The following is an 8453-nucleotide window of genomic DNA, read 5'->3' as shown; positions in this document are numbered from 1 at the left end:
TCGGATTCGTGATTTTCATGGATATGTGAATGGACCTATAAAACTTTGAGGCCATGTGCAGTCCAATAAAAAAATCCGTCATCACATAGACATTTCACACGAATTGTGAATCTGACCTTAGGGATTTTACAAAAAACAGATTTACTTCAAGTCATCCAGTACAGATTTAGAATTAATACTTACATCCAGTGGCAGACATTTCGTCTGATTGGAGTCATTTTTTGTTGATTCTTCTCCATCTGGTCAGACCTTCATGTCGACATCTGCCAGCAAAAATTTGTCTTGTAACACTGATCACTGTCACTCGGAGACTTTAACACGTGGAGACCTTACCATGTGCTCCCACTAACGTAATATTGACATCAGGCGGGTGGCGAGGTGTGGATCCTTCACGTTCTTCACATCAATGTTCTGAACACTTTTATGCCTGTGATCGACCCCCATCCATTAAAAGAGAGTGCCCATAGAGAGAATCAGAACTGGATATTAAGCAAATGAATAAGGTGGCCACATCCATCGCTTCCTCTCTGTGGCATTCACCTGTGCCCAGACACCTAAAAAGACTAGAATTACTTACAAGGAAGAAGGGGCCATATCTTTCCCTTTCTGCATCACAAAACGTTAAGTACAGACAGCAGAGGTCCAGATAGATGTTGAATTCGAGCTGTAGTCTACCATTTGAGTGCCTCTTATCTATATTCATCATTCCCCTGGCTCACAATTATAAGTAGATTGCAATGCATTGGTGAGATTGTGGTATCTATGAAAAATTTGTGTGGTGCAAAAAATGTAAAAACTTGATGCAGAAATGCAGCATTATTGGGTGTGGCAAAAGCAACAATGGACAGGTGCAAAAAAAGGTAATGTGCTAAAACAGAATGACTGACGGTGCCTAACACAGTGTCATTAAGGCTACTTTCACACTAGCGTTAACTGCATTACCTCGCAAATCCGTTTTTTGCCGAAAAAACGGATGCGTCAAAAAAAGTGAAAAACGTATGCAACGCATACAGCATTTCGACGGATCCGTCGCAAATCCGCTAAACGTTTCCGTCGAAAATACTGGATGCGTTGCATACGTTGCATCCGTTTTTACCATCCGTTGCATCCGTTTTTACGACGGATCCGTTTTTAAAATGGGAGGCTCCCAAATTTGATTGGCTACTGGAAAATATGGAAAACTATATAGTTACTGTTTTTACAGCCCATCTTTGAGGGTTTTAGTTTTGTGGCAGCGATGGAAGGTGTTCTTGGGAGGATTGCTAGTTTGGTTACCGACGTGATCCTTGAGACGAATCGCCTGGATATCATAGTGCGGGAGAAGGAGGCGGCAGCGGAAAGACGTAGGATGCTTCTGCAGCAACAGAGACGGAGACGACTGTGGATTCATCCGATTAATGAACTACGGATGATGATAAAGGGATCCAAACCCTAACCCTACCCCTAACCTCACACCTAACCGTTTAATGAACATTTTCTGACAGTCATAGTGCCACGTATTTCAGTGCCACGTACTATAAATACTATAACTACGTGGCACTGAAATATCGTGGCACTTAAATACGTGGCACTTATATACGTGGCACTTATATACGTGGCACTTAAATACGTGGCACTTAAATACGTGGCACTTATATACGTGGCACTTATATACGTGGCACTTATATAAGTGCCACGTATATACGTGGCCATATATGTGGGGTTGAAGGCCCAGGCCAGGTTTATATAGATTTGGGGGTGTCTGGCCAATAGGCAACAAAATCCAGCTTCTGAGCATGCTCAGTGTAAAAAAACGTATTGCAGCGCTGCATTGCGTCGTACGACGTGTCCCGACGCATCCGTCGCTCATAGGCTTCCATTGTAGCCAACGACGCATGCTGCAGGATGCGTCGTGACACGTTTTTTAGGCGGAGACAAAAAACGCTACAAGCAACGTTTTTTGCCGACGACGTATCGCCAAATTCCAACGCATCCGTCGTAAAACGTACACGACGTATGTCAATCCGTCGCAATACGTCGCCAATACAAGTCTATGGGGAAAAAACGCATCCAGCAAAAACTTTTGCTGGATGCGTTTTTTCGAAAAAAAGACGTTTTGAGACGTAATGCAGTTAACGCTAGTGTGAAAGTAGCCTAACTCCTCTCTCTCCCCATCAGTTTCTAGCAATTGAATTTATCCACTCTCTTTTCTGCAAACACTAAACCTCATAATGTATACCATGTCTTTCTGACTGAGCTTTAAGGTCCTCTCTCCCATCTACATTACCCAGAAAATGGTAGCAGCATTTCCTGCTTGGGTTTTTATAGTGGCTAAGAGTCATCCATGACTTCTCGCCTGTAGTCAATTGGCTGTGTAATAGGGTAGGGAATCTGCAAAGCATTATGGGCATCACTCGAGGTCATATTATCCTTCTCTGTTTTATATTACTTGTGAAATTGAGACAGCCATTTTATGAAATTCATTTGAAATAAAAGGCAAATTACTCTAATTCATAAACTTTATAAAATTTAGAAAAATACGTATCGAACTTGATTTGTGCAGAATCGATTCGCCCACCTCCTATTATCACCATACATTACCATCATTGTAAAATACCAGATCAGCAATCCCAGAATTACAATATCAGACCTGATGACATGAAAAGCTCAGTTTTGACTCTTTCTCTTATGAAGATGTCTCTAAACACCTTAACTTGTTTTTTTTTAATCATAGAAGCTCTGCCAGGTGACTGCACACTATATCCGTTCATATTCCGAGTGCCTTCTCCGCTGACTTGTTTACCCATAATACCCTGCTGTTTGCTGCAAAATGGAAATAATGTGAATTTGCTGGGAAATAAAAGCGGCTGCCTGGTTTAACCCATGTGCTTAAGTCAATATTTTCTCAGAGTGGAGTCACCAGTCGGGGTGGCAACTCTGTCTTATTACACCAGGATTGCTTAATTATAGATTAATACTGTACATTTAAACCCCAGTGGCAGATTAAGGTGTCAGCATTAATTATTATTACATGTTTGGAATATGTCACAGTCTATTTAGATCACAGGCTCCATTTGCTAACACGCTTCTGCCGTGTGCTGTCACTCTGTTAACTGACACGCAAATGAAAGACAGTTCAAGTTTTCTGTGGAGAGGGAAGGAGTCAGATATCATATGCACAAAATGTTTTGGCAATGAAGACTGAACAAGGAGAGGGAGTGATCAGAGGAGTAACTCGTTCCTAACCATGAATGAACGAATGAATGAATGATCTGCCGGGTGATGTCGTCGTCTGTTCCCAAATATACACGACCCAGGAATATTCAAGGACACGGCCTTCTCCTATAAACCCAGATTTAGGCAGTGGGATACATGAGCCACCTTCTAATTACAGATAATTAACAGGTGCAGTGGATTTCTTTACAACCATAAAACTAATGAAAGCTTCTACTGTATTGAGCATGCTTATATGACATTGCCCTTGGCGGTTTCATTAATTTATGACAGTCTTCAAGGGTTCCTTTGTCTGAGCAGAGATATGCCGAGAAGTGTTTAATCCACCTGTTCTCAAAGATTGAGAAAATCAGGCCTTATCTCACTTATTCAAGATGACTGAGAAGTTGGCTGCAGCATCATCATAAAATTATTTGTACGTAAGGAGAAGTCTCCTATCCCAGTCTGTCGCTTCTTATCTTCCATGTTGCTCAACATACCATATTTTGCGGATTATAAGACGCACCCCAAATTTTGAGGAGAAAAATAGGAATTTTTATTTTTTTAATAAAATGGGGATGCTTCTTATAATCCATGCATCTTATTGCTTACCGGGAGTGGTGGCTGCCGTGAAGTGGGGTCCCAGGGTCGCTACTGGAAGAGGCAAGAGTGGAGCGCTGCTGCAGGCCACACGCTGAGATCTCATCTCCCCAGATCCTGGGGCCGAGATCTCCATCTGCGCATGTGCCGCCCCCGGCAGCCATTTTCCCGGAGTCCACCGCATAGGAAACCATGTAACTGCAGGGCTCTGGGCTTTCACAAAATGTTGGCAGAGCCCCCACAACACCGAACACCAGCAACAGCGCGCCACACATCCGAACACTCCCTCATCCCAGCCTTCGGCCTACAGCATCACCCCACTCTTGCCTCCTCCAGCAGCGACCCTGGGACCCTGCTCCACTGCTGCCGGTAAGGTATATCCTCATTATAAGACTCACCCCCATTTTCCTCCCAAATTTTTTGGGGAAAAAGTGCATCTTATAATCTGAAAAATACATTATACAGAGATAAGATAAGCGAGATGGCCAAATTTACAGAAAAATAATTAAGCACAGAAAAAAAAATTCAGTATTAGATCAAGCTCATACTTCCGTTTTGTTTTTTTTTGCGTATATGAAAAGCTGAAAGATTCCTATCAGTGTGCTGGTCAGATTTTGATCTCTTTGGTCGATACCATCAGTGTTTCATCAGTTTTTCTCATGGGCAAATAAAAAAAATCGATGAAGGTTTTTCAAACTTCTCCTAGCAAGCAGTAAGGGAAAAAATAGACAGCTCTAAGATGTCATAGACATAATGGAAAGACGGTGGTCGAACACATACAATACAATTGGACATGTGAAAGGGACCTAGGTTTGAGTTTCATTAGCATTGTCTTTTTTACAGCAGAAGACTGAAACTGACAGAGCACCGGATTTTTCATATGACAGACTCCATGATGGACCTTACTGATTTGTAATGGGGTATGCCGTGTTCTGCTGTGGTTGGTGCCTGTAGTTGTTGAACTATTTGTCCTGTTAAATAAGTCTGAGTTTGCAACATGCTCACAAAAGGAATATCTTAATAGATAGGGTAACTTAGCGTGTGTCGGTATCGCCCCGACGCGTTTCCTCGTTCTCACGGTTCATCAGGAGGAAGTGATGTTCATGATGCTGGATGCGCTGTAGATATATGCCATATATAACTCTCTTCTCAACCCTCTTCAATCTGGTTTCCGCTCTATACACTCTACAGAAACTGCCCTCACTAAAGTCTCTAATGACCTATTTACAGCTAAATCTAATGGTCACTACTCCATGCTAATTCTCTTGGATCTCTCTGCAGCATTCGATACTGTGGATCATCAGCTCCTCCTCACTATGCTCCGCTCCATCGGCCTCAAGGACACCGTTCTCTCCTGGTTCTCCTCCTATCTCTCTGACCGATCCTTCACTGTATGTTTTGCTGGTTCCTCCTCCTCTCACCTTCCCCTTACTGTTGGGGTTCCTCAAGGATCAGTCCTAGGCCCCCTCCTCTTCTCTTTGTATACCGCCCCTATTGGTCAAAAAATCAGTAGATTTGGTTTCCAGTACCATCTCTATGCTGACGACACCCAATTATACACTTCTGCTCCTGTTATCACACCGACCTTTTTAGAAAACACCAGTGATTGTCTTACCGCTGTCTCTAACATCATGTCCTCCCTCTATCTGAAACTGAACCTGTCAAAAACTGAACTCCTCGTGTTCTCTCCCTCTACTAACCTACCTTTGCCTGACATTGCCATCTCCGTGTGCAGTTCCACCATTACTTCAAAGCAACATGCCCGCTGTCTTGGGGTCATCCTTGATTCCGAGCTTTCATTCACCCCCCACATCCAATCACTGGCTCGCTCTTCTTATCTGCATCTCAAAAACATTTCTAGAATTCGCCCTTTTCTTACTTTCGACTCTGCAAAAACTCTTACTGTCTCACTTATTCATTCTCGTCTGGACTATTGTAACTCTCTACTAATCGGCCTCCCTCTTACCAAACCCGCTCCAATCTGTCCTGAATGCTGCTGCCAGGATCATATTCCTCACCATCCGTTACACCGATGCCTCTACCTTGTGCCAGTCATTACACTGGCTACCCATCCACTCCAGAATCCAGTACAAAACTACTACCCTCATCCTCAAAGCACTCCATGGCTCAGCACCACCCTACATCTCCTCTCTGGTCTCAGTCTACCACCCTACCCGTGCCCTCCGCTCCACTAATGACCTCAGGTTTGCATCCTCAATAATCAGAACCTCCCACTCCCATCTCCAAGACTTTACACGTGCTGCGCCGATTCTTTGGAATGCACTACCTAGGTTAATACGATTAATCCCCAATCCCCACAGTTTTAAGTGTGCCCTAAAAACTCATTTGTTCAGACTGGCCTACCGCCTCAACGCATTAAACTAACCATCCCTGTGTGGCCCATTCAAAAAAAAAAACAAAAAAAAACCCCATAATCAGGTTCTTCGTATCATGTTCTCATACACTTTATGCAGTTAATAGCACTCTGTGTCTGTACTGCTACATACTTAGGCAGTTAACTGGTTCATGCAGCTTTACATGAACACCCGAGCCTTACACTATGGCTGGTCCAAATAACTAAAGCAATTGTTACCATCCACCTCTCGTGTCTCCCCTTTTCCTCATAGTTTGTAAGCTTGCGAGCAGGGCCCTCATTCCTCCTGGTATCTGTTTTGAACTGTGATTTCTGTTATGCTGTAATGTCTATTGTCTGTACAAGTCCCCTCTATAAGTTGTAAAGCGCTGCGGAATATGTTGGCACTATATAAATAAAAATTATTATTATTATTATCACCTGTGCAATTCTAAGTAAATCCTGAAAACATGACCTTTTGGGGTCCAGGAGGACTGGAGTTTGGGAAACACTGATCTAGGCTTAAATGTGAAGGTTTCAGCATTGACGTGACATTGCTATATATTGGGAGATCGGCAGGGACAGAGGGCTGAGGGGTGTAGAGCGCTGTTTGCCTGAAGGTAAGTATATGTATGTTTTCAATTCATGCAGTGCTAGAGCCAATAATAAAGGTTTATCTAGTAATGGATGACCGCTCTGAAACTTTGCTTTTTATACTTAAAGTGGTTGTTCTTTGAAAAAAATGGTGTAAAATATTAGAAAAATGTTCTCCTTACTGATCCCCAAAAGCTCCCACGCCAATGTTTTCCGGTTCCTCCTAGTATCTGTACTTCCTGTTCTTTCTGGACAGACTTGTATCTTAGCATTATAGCCAATCACTGTCCTCAATAGTGACCAACATGTCACTGCTACAGCCAATGATCGGCTGCAGAGATCCGATGTCTGTCCAGAGAGACCAGAAAGAACAAAGTGAGTTTTTCTTCTTCCTGTCTGTTTGGATGGGCACACGATACCTGCAGGCAATCACGGCACACAGAAGAGACCAGCACGACCCACTAAAGCCAGTGCTTCAGCTGCAGAGATCAGATGTCCGTCCCGAAAGACCAAGAAGTACAGAGGGGATTTTATTCTTATTGCTCCATGTGGAAGGACGTGCAACCAGTGCAGCCAGTCATTGGCCACCGGGATGACCAAACATTAAACTATAGCCTGTAATTATATCAAGAGGTCACATATAGAGTAAGAGGCCAGTCCAGGAAGCTGCAGGGGATCAGTAAGATATAACTTTTTTTTTTATTTTGCACTATCCTAAGCATAAAAATAATGTCTATAAACCCCCCTGATTAGACACTTACAGTGTTGACCCGCTAAAATGTGGTAGAGCAGCCGACCCTTTAATCCTTCACTTGAAAACCTTTCCAGCCTGACAGATAACATTTTCACCAGAGAGAACGCTTCTGTCGTCAATTGGAATCTCCATTGATTGCATAATATGTAAAAATGATGGATGATCTAGCTGACTCCAAATCAGTTATGGGCAGTTATGGGAGTCCGGTGGGCGGTCTTACTCAATGACAAACACGCATACAGAGCTGGCTGTAAATCACTATTAAGGACCCTCTGTCTGGACTGCTAGAAAGAGCAGGGATTTTGATCAGTATTTTACAAGTTATATCTTTCCTTATCCAACAAAACTGCTCAGTTTGTCCTGTTCTATAACACATTGTTGGCAGCCCTTATTATAACGTTCACTTAGAGAAAGCTTGAAAAGCACATCTGCTCATAAATATCATAATGAAAATAGGAAATAAAATCAGAGTGAAATAAAATTGCTTGCAGTTTTCCCAAGTACACTCAGCCTAATGTTTTCCATAAATTACACTGTCTGCCACAAGGAGGCAGCAGTGCCACCTGTACATGACTTTTTGCAGGCGTAAGCAGCGCGCTATTCCTAGCGGCAACTCCTGAGAAACACTGCTTGTTTAGATACTGAAATGCTTTCAGATTTTGCTAAGATCTTGGTGAAACAATGACGTTGCTATTGTTTATTTAATGAATAATATAACGTACGGTAACTTATGGTGGCCGTAATAAAAGGGACTGGACTATGAATGATTATTTTACTCACTTATATAACACCATTAATTCCACAGAACTTTATAGAAATCATGATCACTGTCTCCATTGGGGCTGACATTCTACTTTCCTTATTATTATGTCTTTGGAGTGTGGGAGGAAACCGGAGGAAACCCAAACAAACATGGGGAGAACATACAAACTATCGTAAAAGTTGTCCTTAGTGGGATTT

The 8453-nt window shown here is 42.7% G+C and overlaps 1 long non-coding RNA gene across 1 annotated transcript; it reads right to left on the bottom strand.

Annotated features, from left to right (window-relative positions):
- Positions 1–202: 202 nt before the first annotated feature.
- LOC143773417 (uncharacterized) lies at positions 203–3270 on the bottom strand. Its single transcript, XR_013215174.1, has 3 exons — positions 3226–3270; positions 334–554; positions 203–263 (listed from the first exon to the last, which is right to left on the bottom strand). It is a non-coding gene; the product is annotated as an uncharacterized LOC143773417 (long non-coding RNA).
- Between the last annotated feature and the right edge of the window lie 5183 nt (positions 3271–8453).

Source organism: Ranitomeya variabilis, chromosome 5, assembly GCF_051348905.1.
Source record: "Ranitomeya variabilis isolate aRanVar5 chromosome 5, aRanVar5.hap1, whole genome shotgun sequence".
Lineage (NCBI taxonomy): Eukaryota > Metazoa > Chordata > Amphibia > Anura > Dendrobatidae > Ranitomeya > Ranitomeya variabilis.
Note: the sequence above shows the minus strand (reverse complement) of the source record. Positions and strands in the feature narration are given on the sequence as shown.